Raw genomic sequence first — 23521 nt, forward strand, 5'->3', positions numbered from 1 at the left:
ATAAATAAAATCTTTTTTTTTAAAAAGTTACTATAGACAAAGGACATCTTATAATAACGATGTGATCAATTAATCAGCAAAACAGAACAACTGTAAACATATATGCATCTAACAAAACAGCCTCAAAATACATGAAACAAAGACTGACAGAACTGAAGAGATTAATGAATAATTCCATGAGAGAGAATTAATAATCCAACAATTTCACGAGAAAAACTCAGACTCAGATGGCTTTACTGGTGAAACCTATCAAATGTTTAAGGAAGAATTATCACTAATATTTCATGAACAGTTCCAAAAAATAGAAGAGGAGGGAACACATCCCACTTCTTTTTATGTGCCATTATTACCCTAATACCAAAACCAGAAAATGAAAAGAAAAGAAAACTATAGACCAACATCCCTTATGATTTAAAAATGGAAAAATTCTCAACAAAATACAAGCAAACTCAACAGCAAGAGAGAAAAAGGATTATACATCACAACAAAGTACAGTTCACCCCCCAGGGCTGGAAGATTGATTTAACATGTGAAACATCAGTGTAATATATCATATTGATAGAATAAAGGACAACACTCACATGATCATCTCAAGAAGCGTAGGAAAATATTTTAACAAAATTCCAACACACTTTTAGGATAAAATACTGAATGAACTAGAAACCCCAGGAGGGGATTTCCTCAATATGATAAACGCTGTCAATGAAAAAAACAACAGCTAACATTATACCTAATGGTAAAAGAATGCATTTACCCTAAGATCAGGAACAAGGCAAAGGATGTTCATTCTTGACACCTTTATTCAATATTGTACTGGAAGTTGTAGTGAGGGAAATTAGACAAGAAAAAGAAATACAGGATAGTTAAATTTAAAAAAAGGAAAAAGTAAAAATATCCCTATTTGCAGACCACATGATCTTGTATATAAAAAATGCTAAGGAATTTACTAAATTTTACTAAATCTAATACGTGAGTTGTAAAGGATACAGAATATAAGATCAACTAAAAAATCAATTGCATTTATTATACTAGTATTGAACAATTATAAAAACTACATTTACATTGGCATCAAAAATAATAAAATACTTTTAAAGGTTTATTTATTTTAGAGACAGAGTGTGCAAGCAAGTCGGGGAAGGGTGGAGGGAGAGGGAGAGAGAGAATCCCCAAGCCGACTCCCCATAAGCATGGAGCCTGACTTGGGGTTCGATCCCAGGATCCTGAGATCATGACCTGAGCTGAAAACAAGTCAGTTGCTCAACTGACTGAGCCACCCAGGCACCCCTATACTTAGGAATAAATTTAACAAAAGAAGTGTAGCACTTAACACTGAAAATCACAAGATATTTTTCAAAGAAATTCAAGACTTAAATAAATGGAAACATACCTCATGTTCATTGATCGCAAGACTTACCACTAAGATGTCAAGACTTCCCAAATTGATCTACAAATTCATTCTAATCCCTACCAAAATGGCAGCTGTTACCTCTGCAGAAATGGACAAAGAGATCCTAAAGTTCATGTTGAAATGCAAGGGACCCAGAATAGCCCAAATAATCTTGAAAGCAATAACAATTTTTTTGAGATTATGAAATGCCCTAAAAGAAGTGGTCATAGGTGTACTCTGTGAACATACTTTAAAAACCACTGCGGGGTGCCTGGGTGGCTTAGTGGGTAAGCCTCTGCCTTCTGCTCATGTCATGATCTCAGGGTCCTGGGATGGAGCTCTGCATCAGGCTCTCTGCACAGCAGGGAGCCTGCTGCCCCTGCCCCCGCCTGCCTCTCTGCCTACTTGTGATCTCTCTCTCTGTGTTAAATAAAGAAATAAAAAAATCTTTAAAAAAACACAAACCACTGAATTTTATACTTTAGAAGTGTAAATTTTTTTTGGCATGTGAATTATATCTCAATAAAGCTGTTTTTAAGAAAGCCTGTGACAGATATGGCAGGCTAAATGTATTGATTGTGTGGAGATTAGTTTGCTTTCCCCCTATTTGTTTCACACTAAGAGATATTCAAGAATTTATGCTCTACTTGAAATCATTGATCAAAATCTGTCTTCTAGGGCTCCTGGGTGGCTCAGTCAGTTAAGCGTCTGCCTTTGGTTCAGGTTATGATCCCAGGGTCCTGGGATCAAGCTCCGCGTTGGGCTCCCTGCTTATCGGGAAGCCTGCTTCTCCCTTTCCCACTCCTCCTGCTTGTATTTCCCCTCTTGTTGTTTCTCTCTGTCAAATACATAAATAAAATCTTTTAAAAAAAGTATTGTTGGGGCGCCTGGGTGGCTCAGTGGTTTAAGCCGCTGCCTTCGGCTCAGGTCATGATCTCAGGGTCCTGGGATCGAGTCCCGCATCAGGCTCTCTGCTCGGCAGGGAGCCTGCTTCCCTCTCACTCTCTCTGGCTGCCTCTCTGCCTACTTGTGATCTCTCTCTGTCAAATAAATAAATAAAATCTTTTAAAAAAAAAGTATTGTTTTCTAGCAAATAGTATTCAGTGTCTGAGTTCAGGGTAATTGGTCGGTGCAGAGACAGGTGTTTCTAGGGATATTTCAGTTTGACCATCATGAGCAACCTTCACTAGGTGTGAACATTTTGGGCTATGTAAATTTCTGCTAAACAATGATTTTAAGGATCTTCACAAAAATTACGAGGTCCTCTGATTGCCAAATATCCAGTATATAAATATGACCTTATCAATAGATGGTCAGTATTGTTAGGAGCAGACAAGCTGTCAAGGTTTTTTCACCTTCTTGGTTAAAATCAAGAAAGCACATTCAAGAACCTTCTTCATTCCTTTGTGCCAGATGTTGGTCTTTGTAAGAGAGCTCATCTGGACTCCTAAATTATGGATTGTTAACTTTCAAAATCCTAGGCTAACAAGCTTCTGAGGATAAGTAATGAAATAAATATTTCATGGGAGAAGAGCGGCAGGCCGAGATCACTAACACTAATTTCAGATTCCATTTCCCTGCTTGCTTTCTTTTTGACTTCTTAGATTAAGTAGACATAAAGAAGAAGAAGAAAAAACCCAAAAAAGCCTAAGGCTATTTGAAGAAACCAGTTATCACATATTGAAAGATTCTTTTAAGGTGACTTATGTCTTTTGGAGAAATTATTGAAAGAAAAATGTTTGGCGTACCAATATTTATAGTGGAAATAAGCCAATAATCAGGAGTTAGGTATTTATTTTACCTCTTGATCTTTAGATCTATAATATATATATATGTATATGTATATGTATATATATAACCGTGTAATATATATAAGCTTATATATATCCTTATGTGAGAGATGCCATTGTGTCCATTTTAAAGAGAAAGAAATGGAAGTTTAGGGGGACTTATTAACTAACCCAAGGTGACCAAGTTGGTAAGGTTTTTCTGGGATTTGCACCAAGAGGTGAGCTTCTAAACCCCATGCACTTGACCATAATCCTACATTGTCTCCTCATATTAAAAACAGCTATCATCCAAATAAAAATGGATAGCATCCAGTGAAGACCACTATTAAAAGGACAAAGAAGGGCACGTGGGTGGCTCAGTGGGTTAAGCCTCTGCCTTCAGCTCAGGTCATGATCTCAGGATCCTGGGATCAAGTCCCGCATCAGGCTCTCTGCTTGGCAGGGAGCCTGCTTCCTCCTCTCTCTCTCTCTGCCTGCCTCTCTGCCTACTTGTGATCTTGCTCTGTCAAATAAATAAATAAAATATTAAAAAAATAAATAAATAAAAGGACAACATTCTTCGTTTGTTTGCCTTTTCCAAGTAGCTATGAATACTGCCTCCAATATTCTTTCACTCCACAAATATGAATTACGTTCCTCCCATGTGCTTGAAACACCGTCTTCCACACCGTAGGGTAATTGAAGGGAAAAATGAGTAGGGAGAGAAATCAGGGGAACTCCGACTACATTGTTTCAACTATTTTGAGTGAGTGTGTTAGCTAAGAATTTCTCTCCAGATAGGTTTGTGACCAACTATCAGAGAAATGCACTGATGAGCAAAACAGTCATTTCATTATCATAACAATTTTTACCTAGAAATGTCCTTATGTTCACCTGGGTTGTTACCTAACACACAAATTGTTTTAGCTAACTCCCAATGGACAGCTATTGGTCTTCTGACAGTGTTTTTAAAGGGAGACACTAAAAAGAGGTTGATAAGAAAAATAAAAAATAAAATAAAAAGAGGCTGATTGCTTTAGCCGGTTCTCCTATAGCATAACCACCGGAAGCAAACTGGATGGTTGACAATGTTTATGTTTACCATTTCTGCTTTTCTCTGTCTCAATTCCTAATATGTATAAGAGGAAAAATTCTTGGCCCAAACTCGGGCCTGAGAAGATGGGAAGTACTTTGTGGCAAAACACAGAGCAGAAATAATTCACTTGTCCTCCTTAAAACCTTTCTTCAGCTTGGAAAACTTCTCACGCACACAGGGAAAGAAATCCCAGCTTTTATCTGACAGGCGTTTAAGAAGTTTGACCTCTGGCTTCCTTTACATTGCTGGAACTTAACTTTTTTATGTACTAAGTGTCCGGCATATACTTTTTTTTTCATGCAAATTTTCTTGTCAAAACTACAAACGGACATTTGATCAAAGGTCAGCCCTCCTTCGTATTCCTGTTTGATAAAAGAAATTTCTATTTCATCCTTGCCCGTCAGGCCAGTTGGAGAACATGTTAGCTGCCGGAGACATTACTGATGCATTTCTTCCTGGCGCTCTTCAAAGTTTTCCCGCCTCCCCTCATTTTCTTCTTTTAAATCTAAAGGGTGTTTTAATTTGAATACGTTTTTCACTTTTTAATGGGATACTTAAGTTAGCTGCGAAGGAATGAGAGTTTTGCTTGTTTCTTTTTTTTTTTTTAAGATTTTATTTATTTACTTGACAGAGAGAGATCACAAGTAGGCAGAGAGAGAGGAGGAAGCAGGCTCCTTGCTGAGCAGAGAGCCCGATGCGGGGCTCGATCCCAGGACCCTGAGATCATGACCTGAGAAGAAGGCAAAGGCTTAACCCACTGAGCCACCCAAGTACCCCAGGAGTTTTGCTTGTCAACTGAGGTGGAGTTGTGGGTAGATAATACCTAGCAGCTGACAGACTCATCACCAATCTTTTCTTATCAGCTGTTTTTGGTCCTGGCGAATGTGTAGAACCCGTGTATAGATATGCCTAAAGAAAGTGAGTTGTTACCTAGAGCCAAATAAGGACTTTGATCTCTCCCAATACTCTTTTGTTTTTCTTTCAGAGAAGAAAAAGGAAAAGAATAAAGAAATGCTCAGTTTCTATAAATATGCTATTACTCTGTACTCAGCTCACAGCGCAAACTCAAGTTGACAAAGAAGCTGTTCAATCATTTAGGGTAATGGGAGTGATCGAAGGGAAGATAAACAATGCGATCCTACTCGATGAGCAAAATCCCACTTGAATTTCCACGAGGACTGTCTCAGCTGTTTGTCAACGGTGTAGAGCCTTGAAGACTTAAGATAGTGAAGTGGACCTATTGAAAAATCATATTTCGGAAGCGACACGGGAACGATTAGGGTTAAAGAGACAACACTCCTAGGGCACCTGGGTGGCTCAGTGGGTTAAGCCTCTGCCTTCGGCTCGGGTCATGATCTCAGGGTCCTGGGATCGAGCCCCACATCGGGCTCTCTGCTCTGTAGGGAGTCTGCTTCCCTTCCTCTCTCTCTCTCTCTCTCTCTCTGCCTGCCTCTCTACCTACTTGTGATCTCTGTCAAATAAATAAATAAAATCTTTAAAAAAAAAGAGAGAGAGAGAGACAACACTCCTGATTAAGACACAAAACTTCAGATAGAGATGAAACTGCTGGGCGATAATTGGGTCAACTCAATAACACTGGGCCACGTAGAATACATCACTGTTTACTAACAGGGACAATGACCTCTGGAAAAAGAGACTTTGAAAGGAGACGGATGGGTTTGAATCCCAGTCTTGCCACATCCTGGGTGTTTCTGACTAAGTGAGGGCCGGCTGGCTCATCTGTAAGATGGGGATAAAGTTTCTTATGCAGGAGAACTCAGTTGATTCTATTCCTTTTGCTTTTACATAGGATAAATATATTTATAGATCGTAGATACATGTAAAATAAATATAGTACTAATGTTGTGGGAGAGGCAGGTGAAAAATCTGCCTTCCTTACCCATGTAAAAAAGGGAAAACCAGACAGGTTAAGAGTTATGAGCTGCTTAGCATTCCAGAGCTAGGGAATGGGTCAAGGCTTTGTGCACAGACCTTCTCTGTTTCTAAGTCAGGAATTCCTCTGTTTTTTTTTTTTTAAGGATTTTATCCCATTTATTTGACAGAAAGAGAGAGATCACAAGCAGGCAGAGAGAGAGGAGGAAGCTGGCTCCCCGTGGAACAGAGAGCCCGATGCAGGGCTCGATCCCAGGACCCTGAGATCATGACCTGAGCCGAAGGCAGCGGCTTAATCCACTGAGCCACCCAGGAGCCCCAGGAATTCCTCTGTTAATAAAAACTGGCACAAAAGAATTTATTTAAGAATTTAAAAAATTCTTAAATAATAAAATAAAATAAAATTTTTTAATTTTTTTAAAAAATAAATTTTAATTTTATTAATTTAAAATAAAATAAAATTTTAAAATAAAAAAGAATTTATTTAAGAATTCCCATGCAGTGAGGAATTAGAAACTCTTCCTCAACAAAATACCATTGTTTACTTACTCAACATCCATTCTTAAAGTTTTATCCATTTAGGTGGCACTTTCTAAAGCAAGTTGTTAGTGGTCCTGTTCAATCTTACTAATTTTGAAAACCAGTACACCAGGAGAAACTGCTTCCCTTTAGGGAAGGGACAATGTCCTTATATTTTGTCCCCAGGTTTCTAAAACCTTCTGCTTGCTGTCTAATTGCACCACCAAGTGTGTTTAAAACAGATCAAAAGGGGGCACCTGGGTGGCTCAGTTGGTTAAGCATCTGACTTTGACTTAGGTCATGATCTCAGGCTTCCTGGGATGGAGCCCTGCCTCAGGCTGCGCTCTCTGCTCAGCAGGGAGTCTGCTTGTCCCTCCCCCCAACTCATGCTCTCTCTCGCTCCCTCTCAAATAAGTAAGTAAAATCTTAAAAAAAAAAAAAAAAATTCCCCCCAAAAACAGATCTAAAAGGTATATTCTTAGTGAGCATATCCAGTCAGTCTCAGGGCAGCGTGTCAAGCAAAGACCTGACAGACCCACATCCCAGCAACCACTGAGAGCTCAGATCCTTATTTTTATGTTTCAAAGCTCAGGAATATAGGGGGATCCCTGTAGTACACCACAACATCCCTTCCTTTGTCTTCTGCTGGCCTCTCCATGGCCCCATGCCACTCCTGGCATACCCTCAACACCAGCCCCCCATCTTGACTATCTAGCTTGCCCCTCCCACAATATTCTCCTCAGCCCTTTTCTCTGTCCTTTATTATGTAAATTTACAAGGCATTCTTTCCTCTCTAGAGAGTGGGAAGTAGGGAGAATGATACCTATAATTCTGGGATTCTCTTCCTCATGAGCCAGGAGTGTGGGGGGAGCTGAGGAAGGAGTCCCTTCACAGGAGATTGATATGGCCCTCCTGTGCTGCTAGATGCATCTGAGCTAACGTTGTGAATAAGAAGGATAACTGCTCTTGATGAAGTCCCAAAAGTTCATTTTCACTTTTGTTTCCTTGGCCTTTGGAGACATATCCGAAAGAAGTTGCTGTGGCTGATATCGAAGAGGTTACTGCCTATGTTCTCCTCTAGGATTCTGATAGATTCCTGTCTCACACTGAGGTCTTTTATCCATTTTGAGTTTATCTTTGTGTACGGTGTAAGAGAATGGTCGAGTTTCATTCTTCTACATATCGCTGTCCAGTTTTCCCAGCACCATTTATTGAAGAGACTGTCTTTTTTCCATTGTATATTTTTTCCTGTTTTGTCGAAGATTATTTCACCATACAGTTGAGGGTCCATATCTGGGCTCTCCACTCTGTTCCACTGGTCTATGTGTCTGTTTTTATGCAAGTACCACGCTGTCTTGGTGATCACAGCTTTGTAGTAAAACTTGAAATTGGGTAACGTGATGCCGCCAGTTTTGTTTTTATTTTTCAACATTTCCTTAGCAATTCGGGGTCTCTTCTGATTCCATACAAATTTTAGGATTATTTGCTCCAGGTCTTTGAAAAATACCAGTGGAATTTTGATCAGAATGGCATTAAAAGTATAGATTGCTCTAGGCAGTATAGACATTTTAACAATGTTTATTCTTCCAATCCAAGAGCACAGAACAGTCTTCCATCTTTTTGTGTCTTCTTCAATTTCTTTCATGAGTGTTCTGTAGTTCCTCGAGTACAGGTCCTTTACCTCTTTGGTTAGGTTTATTCCAAGATCAAAAGCTTCTGCACAGCAAAGGAAACAGTCAACAAAACAAAAAGGAAACCCACGGAATGGGAGAAGATATTTGCAAATGACAGTACAGACAAAAGGTTGATATCCAGGATCTATAAAGAACTTCTCAAACTCAACACACACAAAACAGATAATCATATCAAAAAATGGGCAGAAGATATGAACAGACACTTCTCCAACAAAGACATACAAATGGCTATCAGACACATGAAAAAATGTTCATCATCACTAGCCATCAGGGAGATTCAAATTAAAACAACATTGAGATACCACCTGACACCAGTTAGAATGGCCAAAATTAGCAAGACAGGAAACAACGTGTGTTGGAGAGGATGTGGAGAAAGGGGAACCCTCTTAAACTGTTGGTGGGAATGCAAGTTAGTGCAGCCACTTTGGAGAACAGTGTGGAGACTCCTGAAGAAATTAAGAATAGAGCTTCCCTATGACCCTGCAATTGCACTGCTGGGTATTTACCCCAAAGATACAGATGTAGTGAAAAGAAGGGCCATCTGTACCCCAATGTTTATTGCAGCAATGGCTACGGTCGCCAAACTGTGGAAAGAACCAAGATGCCCTTCAACGGATGAATGGATAAGGAAGATGTGGTCCATATACACAATGGAGTATTATGCCTCCATCAGAAAGGATGAATACCCAACTTTTGTAGCAACATGGACGGGACTGGAAGAGATTATGCTGAGCGAAATAAGGCAAGCAGAGAGAGTCAAGTATCATATGGTCTCACTTATTTGTGGAGCATAACAAATAACATAGAGGACATGGGGAGATGGAGAGGAGAAGGGAGTTGAGGGAAACTGGAAGGGGAGATGAACCATGAGAGACTATGGACTCTGAAAAATAACCAGAGTGTTTTGAAGGGGCGGGAGCGTGGGAGGTTGAGGAACCAGGTGGTGGATAATAGGGAGGACACGTATTGCATGGAGCACTGGGTGTGATGCCAAAACAATGAACACTGTTATGCTGTAAATAAACAAATAAAAATAAAATAAAATAAAATAAAATAATAAAAAAAAAGAAGGATAACTGCTGGGGATAGAGGCTGTTTTGGACGGGAAGGCACCCCTGAGCCATTGTGAGTTAGGAAGTTCACAGGTGGAGAAAAGTCAGGCATTTGCTTCTGCTCAGATATCTAGGGAGCAATCAGTCAAGATGTTGAAGTAATAGGGCCCGCAGAAGCTGATCGTTAATAGTCTTGCCAACCTCCTCGTCTTTCTTTTGCTTGTGTCCCTTCCCTCCGGTGAGCCAAGGCTCCTTTTGAGTCTGTTTTTTCAAAGGCTGTCCTCTCTATCACGTGGCTTGCCCACAATCCACACCTCCTAGAAGGCGGTAAGTCGCACTCTGGTGGTGGGGCTGAATTACCCTGCCCTTCTTTCCCATTTTTTAAAAAAAAGATTTTATTTATTTATTTATTTATTTGACAGCAAGGGACAGCGAGAGAGGGAACATAAGCAGGGGTAGTGGGAGAGGGAGAAGCAGATGCCCGCTGAGCAGGGAGCCTGATGCGGGCCTCGATTCCAGGACCCAGGGATCATGACCTCAGTCGAAGGCAGATGCTTCATGACTGAGCCACCCAGGCACCGCCTCTCCATTCGTTTTTGAGAATTAGTACCATGACCATGTACTAGGAGGCCATGTGGTCAGTGAAACTGCCCGGAGACATCTGGGTATGGTCTTCGAATTAAGGCCATTACCATCACTGGCAGGCATTCAAATGAACCATGCTGCTTTCTTAGAGGGAGGTGATTCTCTTTCTTCACTTTTTGTTTTTTGTTTGCTTTGCAAGTGACAGAAGAGTCTGGCTGCATCCAGAGCTGCTTTCAGGCTTCCTGGCCAACAGGTCACGGCGCCCCTACAGCCGCTCAGCAATAACCTGGAAGGCAACACTTCTTGGAACTCCAAGTCCTGCACCCCACAAGTGCACACGAGTGGAAACTAAGCACCACTTCACGAACAGTGAGTGGTGGTGAATTTGACTCATCTGCCACTTGCCACCGCTGTTGTGTCAGGTTGTCAGACAGGTAAGCGAAGCACCTTTAATGGGGTTCTTCTTCCGTCACGGATTTATTGAGCTATAATCTACATTTCATTCAATTCATTTCTTTAAGGTACAGAATTCAAAGTTTTTTTGTTTTTGTTTTTGTTTTTTAAAGAACATTCACAGAGTTGTACAAAAATCACCAGAATCAATTCTAGGGCGTTTTCATCACCCAAAGTGAAATCCTGGACCCATTCACTCTCCATGCCTCCACAAGCCCCCAGCCCTCAGCAACCTCTAACCTACTTTCTGTTGCTGTGTAATGGCATTCTTTGAATCCTTGCTTTTTAAACCAATGAAAGAAAATCTCTGTCTGGTTGCTGAGGAGTCTGGACAGTGTTAGGAAGAGGGTCAGAGCTGGAGAGTCTTAGTGAACTGTGGAAGGACTCAGCTCCTGGGAAGACAGACCTGGATTCACCTCCTGGCTCTGGGTTTGCTGTGTGTCTTCGGATGAGTAAACCTCTCTGAGTCTGTCTTTGTAACTACACAATGGGAATGATAAGGACTCCCATTTCGCAGGCCTGTTCTGAATACGAAATGAGAATACTCCGAAAGCACTCAACTTGGAGAGCTTCCAGCATTCTTGCAATCCTGCAGGGGCTCATTACCGGCTAATTCATATTATCATATTTATTCTTGTTAGTCACAAACCTCTCTGCAGAACCGATTCCAGGTTATGGGACAACTGCCACAGCTTAACAGTTCCACGTTACTTCTGACGTGACTGGAGTTGTCACGTAACAGGTCCCCTGTAAGAATGGCTTTAGGGCAGTGGAGACAGACACAGCACCCCAGAAGAACTGGGATGGGAGTGCCAAGCGCATGCAGGCAGCAAAAGCAGACTCCTCTCTTGAGAAACTGAGCAGCAGTTCGAGGGGGAGTTTTCTGTGGTACTGATGCAGAGGGTTTGCAGGAATCAGGAGACCCTGAGAAGGAACTGATAAAAGGAGTGAGATTGGCAATGTCAGGGAAAGAGGGTCAAGGTCATTAGAAGTCAAGAGGCAAGGCCATCCTGGAAATGGACATAACACAGGAATACACATATGTCAAAGTCACAGCCGAGAAAATGAAAAAGAGTGGTGTTTTATCCTGGGTTTCCCTGAAAGCAGAGCTTGATATGAAGGGTCAAGTGCATGGAGGTGATTTGGGAATGGGATCTCAGGGAGCAGTAGCATAGGACAACATGAGGGAAGCAAGAAGGAACAAAACTTTATAAAGGGGGTTGGCCCCCTCTACGGTGCTTAATTGCACAAAACCTTCTAAGAATCTCAGAAAACATGTTTCAGAACTGCCTACCTATGGGCAAAAAGGGAAACATTTATCTTCCATCTCCCTTTCTCCTAGGTTAAAGATGGTTCACTGGATTATCTCCCCTACATTTCTGGGCTGAGAAACTGAATGCCAAGCAGGTTCCCAGGGGTATCCTATGCTGTGGCTTCGGAGGGGCTTCAGGGCTAAAATCAAACGTTATAGGGCTCTGGTCCAAGGACAGGGCTGTGCTGCTGTGTCTGGGGAAAGCCTGTCAAAACCTGCACAGAGCTGTAACCACGCAGTGGTGGACTGGAGAGTCCAGGCTGAGAGGATATTACAGCAGTAGGCAAGAGATGCCCCGACGCAGAGCTATCCTTACTGAACATTTATTACACACCCGGCATTGTTCAAAGCACTTGCTATTAGCTCCTAATCCTCCCAACCACCTTGCACTGCAAATGAGAAAATTAAGGCAACAAAACTTGAATACCCCACTCAAGGTCACATAGCTATTAAGTAGCAAAACTAGGGGTCAGGAATTAACATATGAACTCCTAACCACAGCAAGGCAAGTCCTGGGATAGAACCAGGCTCGTTGAAGCTGGGGCAGGAGAATGTATTTGCACAGTGGGGTAGAAATTGCACTCATTCACATTGCCCTCACCCTTTCTGGTCAACAGTCCGTAAGTGACCACTACTGACCTCTACGTTCAATCTATTCCTATCTAGACCTGCCAGAATTGTGCTAAATTTCTCCCACCTTGTTCCCCAAAGTATAAAATGAAACTCAAAAGAGACCTAGTTTGCTGACTCAAGATTAACTTGAGTCCCTGTGAGTTGGAAGTTTTCCTGCTCACTTAATCTTCACGGAGTTCTACAGAAATCCTTTGGTCATCACCACCAAGAGTCCCTTTCAAGGTCTGTGTAAAAAAACTACCTTAAAGAAAAATTTAAACATCCAGATACACCTAGAACAACAACAACAAAAATTTTTAAGGTAGCCATAGCTTCATTCGATGACTGACCCCCTGCCATGTGGCTAATTCAAACGGAAGTATGCTGTTAGTGTAAAATACACATCGAATTGGAAGGACTTAGTCTGGTAAAAATAGTAAAGTATCTCATTAGTATTTCTTAAATTGGTCACATGTTCAAATAACACTATTTATTTGAGAAAGAGAGAAATAGATGGAAGGAGGGAGGAGGAGGGGAAGAGAGAAACTTAACCAGGGCTCCATCTCACAACCCTAAGAGCATCACCCAAGCGAAATCAAGAGTCAGACACTCACCCAACTGAGCCCCTCAGGCAGCACCAAATAATACTGCTTTAAATATCAGGCTAAATAAAAGATATTATTAAAATTAATTTCTTCCATGCATTTTCCTTTTTTAAAAAATAGGGCTATGAGAAAAGTTAAAATCGTGTATGTGGGTCACATTATGGATTAACCAGACGGTGCCTTTCTAGATAATCAGTCCTCTGCCCAAGTGTTCTCTTTTCCAGACACATATTCTTACTTTCCCTGTCAATATACTTGTTCTTCTTAAAACACCCAACATGTCCCTACCACAGGGCCTTTGCAGCTGCTGTTTTTACAGCCTGGGATGTTCCTTTCCCATGGCTTACTTCTTCATTTCATTTTGGACTTCTTCAGAGGAACATTCCATAACCTGTCTATGAGGTCAGTATTTCTATAAGCCTTTATCCTGCTTTATTTTCTTTATAGTTAAACTGGGGTTTTATCCTCTGTCATTGTTCTGCCTTTATTATAGTGGAAATAGCACAGAAGAATGGATGGGCAGAATGAGGTTTATGTTTTCTTGTAACCAAAGTTTTGGATAATGCTCAATTAAAAAAAAAAAAAAAAGTCTGCCCACCTCAATGGACTGTTACGTCTCTTGCCCTTGACATTACTAACCTGCCTTAGCTCCATCCATATTTGTACCCACATTTTCCAATTCAGTTGAAGCCTGAAGAGGCTTGTAGCTTAAAGGACTTTATGATGTCTTTTCCCTTGGGAGGGATGTGGCCTTGTCTGGCTTTCCAGTGAAGTATGGGATGAGGGATAAGGAATTCCCATTGGGTCTCACTGAGAAGTGCTGTAGTTGTCTCTCTGCATCTGCGTCCTCTGCTATTAGTGACAGTAGAGGGCAGCAGAGGCCTTTCTACCAGAGCATTCTGAGCAAAGACTGACTTTGGGCTGTGCATAGTTAAAGTCAAGCCCCTTTCAGAGAAAAAGAGCTAATGAGTCCTATTATGTCTAGGACGGAACTTACAGCAATGGCAGATTTTCTTCCATCTCAAATTATATAGATGATTCAAACTTCTGAAGATACTGAATTTGCATATTTGGAAATTAGAGTATTATAGCAACCTCGTCAGAAAAAAGATTGTAATCTTATTTACTTTGCCGTTCCCCGCCTCTTTATTAACTATTTCCTTTATCTGGGTTTTTATTTCCTTCTTTACATCTTATTTATAGCTTAAGGGTTGACGGGGGGACTTTGGGACTAGACTAAGCTGGTATCAGTAGATTCACATTTATTTGGTCTACTTCTCATCCTGGGCTTTCCAGAATGAAGCCTGGCTTCTTGGGGCTTCTTCCTGCGTTTATCTATAAAGATAACTCTGAAGAGCAGACAGTCTGAACTCTAACTTTCCACGGGACCCAGAAATGAGTGTCTTCACTAATCTATTACCAGTACAGCACTGAGAACCTTCAGTAAAAAGCAGGTATATAGCACAGGTGATGAATAACCCCAAGGATAGAAGCAGATAAAATGCCTGCAAAATCTTCCAGTTATGCTAGTTAGTGACGCAGATATGCTTCCTAAGAATGTAAGAAGATCCAGTTTCTCCAAAGGGATTTTTAAAAAATCTCATCGGTAGTGGGGATACTTGTAAGAAATTACAAAGTGTATTGGTCAATTAGTGACTTTAGAATTAACTCTTAGTTACAAACTTCATGAAGCCAGTTTATGTATGCTTTACCTGCTCGATTTATTTCTATTTCTATTTTTAAACTTTTGTTACATTTACAAAAAAAATCAGAATTATTTCTTCATCTCGGCATTTCCTGGACCAAAAAAAAAAAAAAAAAAGATTTAGAAAAGACCGCTTGTCCTTGGCATGTCAGTCAAGACAGTTGGCAGCTAGTGACAAGAAACGTCCCAGATTAGCTGTACACGGTAGGATTCCATCTAGATTCCTTCTAGTTACTTTGCTATGTTTCAGTAACAGAATTTTGATTTGTGTCTGAATTCAGTCTCAAATTGTGTCCCACTGTTTTGATACATAGTACTTACATAGATATCTGCCATCATGTTCTGGTTGCTTTTCTTACGAATGTTATACTCTGTAAAAATTCTGTTTAGGAAAAGCAGCCTAGAGATGCTTTGGGCTAGAGGAGAGAGACTTGCCTTTGCTAAGCCATAATCACAATTATTATACCAATAGCCACTGGAAGATTTTGTTGCTGTTTATGGCCACACAAATCAGTCTCCAGGTGGATTGTTTGGGCTTTGTTTGAATTTGATACTTAACTTTGAACTCTGGGTTTTGAAAATTTCCACTCAGTCTCAGGAATATAACCTTAGCAAATTGGATTCTCAAGAGATGGCAGAAGATAGTTTGAGCATGCCTTTTAGATATAAAATAGGATTAAAGAGCTTCATCCTGTTGAAATTATTTACCACTGGAGCCTCTGAATATAAATGTACTCCTAAAGGCAGTGAAGCCCAAGGCAGCCATATGAAGGAGAATAAGAAAAGATTTCTATTATTATACATATGAGATACTGAGGAAGAGATGAGAAAAAACTACAAGGAAAACATAAAATGGATGGGGGATAGACATTCCGTTTTAAGTAGAAGAAGATACTGTCAGGGGAAAATTCTATTTTTACTTATAATAATTCTATGCAACACACATAAAGCTACCAACTCTTATTCAAAAGTCTAATCCTGGTTTAAGAAGTGGGAAAAAGATTTCTGCATTCTGAATCTGTCCTTGTAGTGAGAAAGAACTGAATTATGGCCCAAACTCTTACTAACGGATATGAACTCAGGACGCCGGGAGGATAAAGAATGCAAGGAACCTTCCTTTGTAACAGGTATGGCATTAGATAATGCACAGGAAGGCGAAAGGTAAGTCTTTGGCCTGGCAGAGTCTAGTGTCTGGTTGAGGAGAACGAACAAATAATTTAGTGCATTTATTAAACAAATAATCACAGTATAACATCACAGGTGTCACAGCCCAAGTATGGGCAAACTGTTGTGGAGACAGGTACAAAGAGGAGACAGTTTCTAAAAAAAATCTTACATGCGTATCTATTCAAAAACAATTTGATCTGAAAAGAAATCAGCACGTCAACATATAAACACAAAGGTGACTTGATTTTTAAGTTTCAGGTTAGTTCCAAGTACGATTATTTCTTTATCATGACCGCCCCAGTAGTTCAGTTTTTGTGGCTACTTGGGATTCCAGTTTGATTATGTCCCTGTACAACCCTCTCTCAGAAAACACGGGTCTCATTTTACTTATTTTTGGGTTCCTCCACAGCACCAAACATTGGACCCGTAGGCAATAAAAATTTTGGAGCTAAATTTAGTTTGCCTGTGTTATAGGGGAGATGAAGTGGGAAAAGAGAGGTTACTCATGGGTAATATTTGAAGTAAAATACTACTTACCTTGTAGTAAGTAATATTTACTTACCAAATATTAGTAATATTTAGTATAAGGAACTAAGAAAAAGGAAAACTGTATATATATATGCTTTACATGGTCATCTGCCAAAACTCTGCATTAAAAACACTATTTAGGACTAAAAAGGTGACCTTACAACATCCATTATTTGAAACAGATTTATTGTATTTTTGGCATAAAATAAATATCGGATAACTCTGATTTAAGTGATGAATTTGGCATTTGTTCAAGATGTTTTCTTCTTTATGGAAATTGCCTAGACTATAAAGCATGGATTTATCTCGGATGGTCTGGTCTTGGGTATGAATGAAGACTTTACAGATTTTACTAATCAGTTGTTTTTTCCCTTGCAGTGAACGTATGAATTTTCATAATTGAATTTTTTTAGCTTTATTTAATTAGGGTAAAAAAAATCCTGTCGGAAGCATCAGCCAGCAGTTAGGGAATTTATTCAGGGTGATTCTCCCTTGGAGCCCTTCTCTCAAAAGACATCTCATTGATAATTGCCAATCTCGACCAACTGAGATTTGGGCTTTTCAAATGATTCTTTGTTCTTCCAGAAGCAAAATGCTTAGACCAAGAGCTTTCCATGCAAAGAGCTGCCCCAACCATCACGTACCCACCACTGGCTGCGAATCGCTCAAAGCACCTTGTAACTGCCCATGATGATGAGAACGCCTTGTTCTGTCATGAGACATCATCTCCTGGGGCGTGAGTAACATCTCCATTGTAAACCGGTAATTGTAAACATTGGTAAACCTTAGTACATTGTAAATTGTAAACACTGGTAAACCTTGGTAAATTGTAAGTTGTAAACATTGGTAAACCTCCATTCTTCAAGTGTAGAACCAGCTTATCGAAGTTGTAAGAAATGAAAAACGAGAGTGAGAAGCACAAACTTAGATCCCCCATTAACTAGTGATACTGGCTTCATTTTACTATCTCCCCCCTCTGGCATAGTGCTTATACAGCTGAGTAGATAATGTTTATTTCATGAACTCACTCTTTGTAGGGATTTTATGTTGCTAACTAGAGTTTAAATCATCACCCAATCAGAGAGGACACCACTGACAACGATCTCCTATGAGTAGTTTACTGGCGGGATTGGAGAATTCTTTTGTTCCTGAATTCTGAAACAAACATTTAATGAGCATCTACTGCTTTGAAGATAGAATATTGAAAGCACAGGGTACAAAAATTTTCTATATATATAAATATCTCTCTCTATATGTTTATATAGAGATAGATTATGTGTGTGTGTGTGTATAAATCTACTTTAAAAACCCTTACAATCTAGTTGCAGAGACAAAAGATATCTACAGAAATTTAACCAGTACTTGGGGCACATTCAGTAAGTACCACAGACTAGACAGTTAGCTCTAGGAGGGCAGGGAATTTTGTCACTGCTCTATCCTCAGTTTCTAGAACAGTAGCAAGCACATATTTAGTACTCAGTAAAATTTTTTTCTGAATGAATGAGCATCACAGGCAATAGGGCACAAGGTGATTCAGGGGAAGAGACCTCCCGGGATTCAGAACAGAGAGGTCCTCAATGGCACCATGGAGGAGGGGACTTTCAAGCCCAGTACATAGAGTTAAAGAGGGCTTATTAAAAGTTGTGTCTTATTTACTCATTGTACTGGGGAGAGGGCCATGCAAAAAAATCAAATCCTTCACTGATCTAGGATGATCCCAAGAATTTAACTCGGTCTAAAAGTCTCCCTGAATATTTCCTATAATTCAAAACATGTACAGAAACGCAAAACTCGAGGTGAAATAATTAAGCAACAGTGGCTAGTCTGAAAACAGATGGTGTAGCGGCAGAAAAGGAGAGTGGACAAAGTCCCTTTCTTGTTCTGCCATTTCCTTTCTAAACATGATTCAAAAGTTCTGGGAAGGAGTAGAAATTTAGAGGGACAGAAATGCTGCCGTCTTTGTCACTGCATGCAGAAGGGATGCCTTTGGTTTTGTTGTCCAGCCTGGAGGCTGGCTGCGTGTTAGGCATTAGGCACGGTTGTCTGCTCTCCGCTGTCTGGCTCATGTTGAGTCTCACCATGCTCCCCGTTCTCCCAACCCATTCCCAGCCGTCACTCCGGAGTCAATGTAGAGACAGACAGACACACACACACACACACACACACACACACACACACACACACAACCCCCCCCCCCCCCTCTGAATTCCTGGAAAATTGAATTCTGTCTGTTCATTTCTCTTGTAAACCTAAAAATTACCCAGGAGACTGTGAGCTTTGGTGAGTTACGAGCTAACGAGGAGGCCAGGAAAACACAGACACTGAGAGGAGGTCTGAAACTTCTCTACCACCAGCCCAAGTGGGAAAGTCAGACGCAAGGTGCCTGGTCTTTGATAATAGGAATCTCTCGTCATTCTTATCGTACTAGGCAGCTAACAGTGTCATTTAGTGTCTTGGCTGCAACGATTTAGCACGGAATGATTTTCATGTTGCTGGATTCATGTTTTAGAAAACTTTCAAAAATAAATATAAATATATATATGTACTATGCATACGTATCTTTGGCTTGGACTGACTTTGTTGTGTGGCTTTACTTGAGAACACGATGAATCCAGAAGCCTGTGTGGCACACTGTTAAGACCCTAAACTTCAGATTCCAACACATCCAAGTTCCTCTGTCTACTACCAGTTGTTAAACCATCTATGTTCCCGTCTCTCTACTGGGGGTTGTCGAAGCATCCCTCGTAGCATGGCTGTGATGATCAGATGGGTCATTCAACGTGTTGCTCCTTGTCCAGGAGGCAGTGTAATCAAAGTAAGCTGTTGTGGTTATTCTCTTGTTTTCCAGGTTGAGAGTCTTGAGCATGACCTGCAATCCCCTGCAATCCGAATTATTTAGGCTGAACACCTGAGAACAGGATTTCTCAATCTTGGCACTATTAACATTTTGGACCAGATAATTCTTTGTTGTGTGTGGGCTACCGTGTGCCTGTGTGCCTCGTAGTACCTTTAGCAACATTCCTGGCCCTACCCACCAGACGCCAGTAGCAAACCACACTCTCTCCCCTCCGGTGACAACTAAAACTCTCTCCAGACATTGACACGTGTTCCCTAGGGGGCAAAACCATCCCTGGTTGAGAACCATTAGTGTTAGAGTCATTCTTGGGTCCCCTCTTTTTTCCACTCTTCCACCTAATTCATCAATAAACCCTATTAGTTTTACTTGGAAAATGAATCTTTCTTGCTCTGTCCATCATTACTACCTTGGTCCATGCCACTGATATCTCTTCTGGGCATTACCACTCCAGTTTCTGGCTGGTCTCCTCATCCTCTAGCCCCCAATCCCGCCCTTACTCTGTTCCGGCCACACTGGCCTCCCAGCTGCCCCTCACATGCAGCAGGAAAGTGTCCCACCTTTGCAGTGTTCCTTCCGTGGGAACCCTACCTGTTCCTGTGACGTCATGCCGTATGGCTTTACTGTCAGTACTGTGTTCTTGCATGATGTGGGTGATCAAGGCTTCCCTGGGTGGTCAAGCTTTCTCTACGTCTGACAACTCTGACACATCCTACCCCTCTATTCTTTGCTTTATTTTTCTGAGAGTCCCCTTCTCCATCGAATATGGCATATTTTATTCATTTTGTTGGTCTTTCTTCACTATACCCTCAACTCCATAAGGATAAGATTTTTTGCATATTGAGTTACTGGCTGTGTTCCCCAACAGCAGAAGAGAGTCTGGCTTGTAGGGACCACTCAAATACTTGTCAAATGAATGAATATACTTATTATCATCATTGAAAAATATTTTTAATTGTGATAAACTAGGCAACATAAGTTTACCATCTTAAGCATTTTTAAGTATACAGTTCAGTAGTATTAAGTGCATTCACAGTGTTGTGCAACCAATCTCTAGAACTCGATTTTGCAAAAATGGAACTCCGTCCCCATTAACAACGACTCCGCAACACACCGTTCCCCTCTCTTCTTAGCTCCTAGACATCATTCTATTTTCTTCATGAAATTTGACCACCCTAGGTACCTCATTATAGGTGGAATCACATAGTTTTCTTCTTGTAACTGGCTTACTTCACCGAACATAACCTTCCCAAGGTTTAGCTATGTGTCACAATTTCATTCCAAGGCTGAATAATATTCCACTCTGTGCATATATCACATTAAGGAAATCCATTCATCTGCTAGTGGATGGAAGTGTATTCCTGGATCACATGGCAATTCTGTTTTTAATCTTTTGAGGGACAGTGATATTATTGTCCACAGTGGCTGCACCATTTTACATTCCCACCAACAGTAGTGCAGGAGTTCTAATTTTCCACACCCTCACCAACACTTGGCCTTTTTTTTTTTTTTGGACAGCAGTCATACCCTCGGATGCTATAAGTTTGATTAGCATTTCTCCAGTGATAGTAACGTTGAGCATCACCACGGTTTTTAACATGTAGGCCCTGCTGCTTAGCTTGCCCAGGGTCAAGTAAATCTCTACCCCTCTCACCTGCTGCCTGCTCTACCCACTGCACCTTGCGCCTTTCATCTCTGACTTCATCTTTATTCAGCAGGTTTGCTAGTTAGCAAGGAAGGAGCCTACCCTTTCTCACTTGAGAACACACTAGAAACCTGTGAAGTTGAGTCCTTTTCGGTCCTTCTCTCACAGACATCAATCTTTATGCTTCTACAGGCAATTAGCTCACAGCAGAGTTATAAGAGTAAACAATTATATGTTCAAATTAGGGGGTTCATTGGTGAGACTTTCGGAGGCTCTCTGAGTGGATGACTCACTCGGCTGACTCATCTCTACAGACTCAGTAGAACACTTGTCAGTCAGATGTTTAATCTGAGAACAGGCTTTCTTTCCCCCCTTCCCATTTTTTTCTCTTTTTGACCTTGCAACATCTCATCTTAAAGAGTTACTGGTAGTCACTGATTTACTTGAAGTATATCTTGTATGTATTATCCATAGTAATTAGTCAAGTCCTCTTCACTAACACCTGGAGACTGTTTATGCGTGCTCACTAGACATCAAGCACAGGTAAAAAATAAAGGAGTCTCATACCCTCACATTAATTTCTTTTTTCATTTAGTGCTGATGACTTTCCTCTAAAGAACTCCAAAATGTCTCCTCCAAGAAATATTAATTTGTACAGATAGAATTCTGGACTGATCTGCCTTTGGGAGCTCATTCTGGTTAACATTTGCTCTTTCTTCACTATGGCCTGTGTTGCAACAGTGACCTGAGGAGGATTATATGGTCCCATGGTAATACAAATTCACACATCTCCTGAGCTTCAAGGACATGAAGGAATTGACTGCCCAGAAAGTAGATGGTATAGTAATCTTTCATCTTCCCATTTTCCTAACTTCTGTTTCAATCCCTCCTTTGGTTTCTCCACATGCCTCTGCTTTCCATTCTACCCTCTCAATCTCTTTCATGAGTTCCTCTCCCTTTCTTTAGCCTTTAAACTGAGGTATTCCTCAAGTCTCTTTGCTCAATCTCCTGCTTATTCTCTTACTTGGGTACCTCATTCATTTCAAATAGCCATTTTCACCTCTGTGCACAAGACCCAAACCCACACTCCTGACCTAGGCTTTCCTGACTTATAGACTGGACTCCCCGGAACTCACCAGGCATCGTGTCCACCCACATCTCCCTAAACTCTGTGCTCCCTGCCATGCCTCCTTTTTGCCTATTGACTTAAGCATCCTACTACACCCCATTTGCAAAATGTAAATGGTTTCTCTACTTTCATTTCCACTGTGAACAATAGGTAGATGGTCCTTCAAACAAACACCTGAAGGAGAAAAAGATTGGACTTTAGGCACTCCAGGAGGACACCAAGGAAGAAGTGGCTTTTGAACCGGCCTTTCAAGAATGTGGAGAAAATTAGGTCAGGTAGAGATAAAGGTACGGGAATCTTTAGACAGAGGATGGAAGATGCCAAGAGGCCATGTTTCAAGAGGAGACTTAGCTGAACTGGCTAGAACAGATTGCAGAGAGGAAGAGGAATTTAAGATGGAAATCATGACCATGAAGAGTTGGATGAAAGAAGTCTGAGAACCAACAAAGATTTCCTGGTAAGAACAGCATCGTGTGAACTCAGAGTTAGGTCTATTTTATTGTAATCTATGTTTTACCTTCCCTGGGAAACTTTAAATCCCTGGCTATGTGTTCTCTCTCTCTCTCTTCCTCTCTCTCTGATTCTTTCCTGTATTCCCCAACAGGTTAGCCAGGACATTATAACTCAGTAAATGTTTGATAAATGGGTAAATACGATAGTGCAAGGATGAAGGTCCAGTGACTACAGACAAATTGCTACAAAAATAAAAGTTCCATTTAGCACTTGAACTTCTTAAACTTTGAGGCTTCCCCTCTCTTCCTTGTCCCCCTCCCTGCCCTCCCGCTAACTGGTCCTGTTTATATGTAGTCTGTCAGATAGGACGCATGTAAAAGAGTAGGCCTTCCAAGCCCCACTGTGGGGAATGAGAATGACATGTACACCAGCTCTGAAATATGCTGCAAAGAAGGGTTTTGAGGGAAGAAGTTCTCAAATTATATGGAAACACAGTGCAAAAGACAACGAGCTCCCTGGCCGGACACCTGAGCCAAAGAGACCATTTATTCCAAAAAGATCTTCTATGTGTCTGCCACCTAGCTTCAGGTATCCCGTGTGCGATGCACACTAAGTCAGAATCCCCATTCCCAAGGACTCTCAGTCTAATTAATAGCAAATACTCTCATTTTAGTGAGTCACGGCCAGCCATCATCCCATGGATGCTCTCCCGTAAAGCCTTTATACAAAGAAATGAAGGTTCAGAGAAGACACATAACTTGCCCAGCTGGGGTTGGTGTTCATTCCTGAAGTTCACACTCTGCTTACTCCACAGTGCCCCTAAGAAACACTCAATAGAAGGATGTCCAAACTGTTATGAGAACTTAGCCGTGGGGCTTGCTACGGGGGACTTAGGACAGTCTTTCTGGAAAAGATGGCGGAGAACAGCAATAGCGTGGCTGTTACCTGTTATCTTCTCTAATGAAAAACTTTTTACTGTCAACATCCAGTGACAGTATTTTTTCACCAAGCCCACTATGTGCTCAAAGGAGCCCAGAGGTGCAATTTGACCGTTTTTGTTTCA

The sequence above is a fragment of the Meles meles genome, chromosome 20 (genome assembly GCF_922984935.1).
Source record: "Meles meles chromosome 20, mMelMel3.1 paternal haplotype, whole genome shotgun sequence".
NCBI classification, from domain to species: Eukaryota; Metazoa; Chordata; class Mammalia; order Carnivora; family Mustelidae; genus Meles; species Meles meles.